General features: G+C 46.6%; 1 pseudogene; it reads right to left on the bottom strand.

The window, feature by feature from the left end:
• The window catches only part of LOC116548978, a 27,124-nt pseudogene extending 24,112 nt beyond the window's left edge, over positions 1-3,012 (bottom strand).
• Positions 3,013-3,408: the final 396 nt, after the last annotated feature.

The following is a 3,408-nucleotide window of genomic DNA, read 5'->3' as shown; positions in this document are numbered from 1 at the left end:
TTTTTTTTTTTTTTGGGGGATGGAGTTTCGCTCTTGTTACCCAGGCTGGAGTGCAATGGTGTGATCTCGGCTCACCGCAACCTCTGCCTCCTGGTTTCAGGCAATTCTCCTGCCTCAGCCTCCTGAGCAGCTGGGATTACAGGCACGCGCCACCATGCCCAGCTAATTTTTTGTATTTTTAGTAGAGATGGGGTTTCACCGTGTTGACCAGGATGGTCTCGATCTCTTGACCTCATGATCCACCCGCCTCGGCCTCCCAAAGTGCTGGGATTACAGGCTTGAGCCACCGCGCCCGGCCTTTCCTTCCTTCCTTCCTTCCTTCCTTCCTTCCTTCCTTCCTTCCTTCCTTCCTTCCTTCCTTTCTTCCTTCCTTTCTTTCTCTTTCTTTCTTTTCTTTCTTTCTCTTTCTTTCTTTCTTTCTTTCTTTCTTTCTTTCTTTCTTTCTTTCTTTCTTTCTTTCTTTCTTTCTTTCTTTCTTCCTTCCTTCTTTCTTTTCTTTCTTTCTCTCCTTCCTTCCTTCCTTCTTCCTTCTTTCTTTCCTTCTTTCTTCCTTCTTTCTTTCTTTCTTTCTTTCTTTCTTTCTTTCTTTCTTTCTTTCTTTCTTTCTTTCTTTCTTTCTCCTTTTTATTTGTGGAAAGTGATTTATTTAGAGAGAGAAACAGGAGAAGGAGAGAGAAAGAAACAGCTAACTCTCACACTGAGTGAGAGAATCCAGAAAGATGGAATCCAGGAGAAAAAGCAGCTTCCACACTGAGTGGAAGGGAATAGAGAGAGATGGAGTTTAGGAGAAGACAGGCTTCCATGAGAGATTGTGGAAGGGGACTCCAGAGGGAAAATCCAGGAGAGAGAAAGATGGCTTCCATGAAGGGAGTGTTTGTGGAAGGGGATCCAAACATGGAGTCCAAAGGGGTGTGGAAGAAGGGGACTTTTAACCTGGGAGGAACCCCCAGCTTGTCTAAGACCCCAGGCTAATGAAAGGAGTCCCTTAGAACTTCTGCTGGGGTGATTGATTCTTAGTTTCTTCCCACGCCACGAAATTTAAACACAGACCGTTATGTCTCCCAGATGGAGAGAGATGGGAGGGGGCATGTGCTAGGAAGTTCTTGCCCAAAGAACTATGCACCCTTGTGGACCTGGAAAAAGAACACCTTCCCTCATTCCCCCCCTCCCCGACCCCCGCTGAACAGGAAAGCCCAACTTCTGTTGGAATTATGGACGTCGATCCTCTTTAACTACTTTCTGCTGAAATGGGGCATAGAAAGTGCCCTGCAGTTGAGGTTTCCTTCAGAGGGGAGACTTTCAGGGGTGCAGGTTGATCCTGAGGTCCATGATACAGCCCTCAAGTGAAGGACATCCAGGGTTCCAGCAGCAGGATTTGTGACCTTATGGTTCTATAAGAAACAAATGTGACAAGGGGGCTAAAGATGAGAGGCCCAGAGGCCAACAAATATAGACTGGTTATAAACAAGACTAGGAGAGCAGAGCCAGGACAGTCAGTTGTTAAACGAGTTTCATAATACTTAACCAGTTTACAAAATAGCAGCATTTTTCCTAGAAAGAGACAGGTTCCCTTCCCACTATGAAAAGGATAATCAGAGTTTGAGAGATATCAAAGTTGAGGGTTATAGTCCTATTCATGCCAGGATATAAATTAGACTCATGTGTGGTTACTCCCCTGAGTATCTTGTTGGAAGAGCAGATGTAGATCCTCTAAAGGCTCTCAGGGATATGAAGTGTTGTCTCCTGGAACTTCAGGCTGTGGAGTGGAGGGTCTATGACTTTCCTCAGGAGGTATCCAAGGCTTCAGCCAAGTGTGATGAATCCATGAGTTAATTTCCGCTACCTTAACTGCCATTGCAGTGGACAGAATGACCAAAAATGGTCATTCTTAGGATGGTCCTAGAGAGGGAGAGTCTGAGGGGAGAGAATTAACAAGCACCAAATCTCCAGGGCAGGAGAGAAATACTGAGAAGGCCATGCAGTGTCCAGGAAAAGATTAACTTCCTGGACTTCTATGGTCAGCTTTACCTGGTGCTCTGTGAGGGTGACGTCTCCTGCTGGCACTTGTTCCAGGCACCCTCAGTCCTACTGTTGGGCCATCTGGTCAGACACCTCAGGCCCTGGGGACCTTCGCCCCCAGGACAGTGTGCTTTCTAGTGATTCCCTTGGCACAGCGGGCATGGAAGAGATGGTGGTCTATTCCTCTGGGGACAATTTCTTACAAAATGTCCCTTCAGACTGCACTGGTAACAAGTTCTGCCAGACTGGTGGCTAACCCAAGCCTTTGCCTCATTCAAGCCCCTGGGGTCTGCTTGCCCAAAAGCGATGATTAAGGCAGCAGCCTTTCTCTGATATCTCCTGTTCCTTTCAGCCTGTTCCTTCTGGTCTCTATTATAAAACACCAAGGTTGCCTGATTCCGTAATGATTCTAGACTCTCTTCTGGTCCCAAAGTCAGCTTCTGAAGCTTCCTCCTGATATCTGCTGCTGACTGAATAATAGACTTGTCTTTTAGTATTAACTGACCCTCTGTGGAGTCTGGTGACAAGGGGGTATGCTTCCTTAAAGCCTCTTGCAATCACTCAAGGAAAGCTGTTGGGTTTTCTTCCCTTCCCTTTGGGGGTTCAGTTTTCCACTCTGCAAAGGGTAATTTGGCCACGCTGTTTGGCAGAAAAGAATAAGCCACTTCCTCCTTAAAGACTGTGTGCTAAATTGGTCCCAATTTTCCAGCATACACTTTAATGGGGACTTGAGCTTGGGAAGATTGGCACCCATCTGAAATTGAATACAAGGAATGCCCGCATTCCTGGTTAAAGAAATTACAGCCACTTCGACCTAAGGCATCCCTCAGGTAAAATGGGTACTAAAACGAAACATCTTTCAGTCAGTACCCTGAAATTTTGTGTGCCCATGATGCGTGATCCATCTGTCAGAGGGCCTCCTGGATTTGAATCACGGCCTACCATCATCATAGGACCACTCTTACTGCCTGCATGACCTCCAGTGACTACCATAGCAGCATGGAACGAGAGGAGCTGTTGGGTTGGGTATTCACGTACCGACGAGCCCTGACCAGGCCATTGAGGCTCAGGAAATGGGTACCAATATTTCCCATCAAAAGCTCAGTTTACACAGGCCAATTCATAAGACTGCCCCAGAAGGGTAAACTTCTAGGGAGGGGCCATTAGAGCACACAGTTCAAAGAAGACAGGCCACGTGGCTGAGGCTGGAACAATGCTCTCAGGACCCAGGCCTCCTCTTCCCTAACCCATCTTCCCTTGTAGGAAAATACTCTTAAGGTTCTGAGACCTGCCATTAACTATTTTGACCTGGAACCCATTTAACTATGATCTTCTAGATGGAAAAGTTCTGCCAGAGCAAGCCAATACTAAGCAAGACAAATTATACAC

This window comes from Sapajus apella, unplaced genomic scaffold, assembly GCF_009761245.1.
Source record: "Sapajus apella isolate SASKATOON/1434 unplaced genomic scaffold, GSC_monkey_1.0 scaffold6, whole genome shotgun sequence".
In the NCBI taxonomy this organism is placed as follows: domain Eukaryota; kingdom Metazoa; phylum Chordata; class Mammalia; order Primates; family Cebidae; genus Sapajus; species Sapajus apella.
The sequence above is the reverse complement of the archived record's forward strand: the minus strand, read 5'-3'. Positions and strand labels throughout refer to the sequence as shown.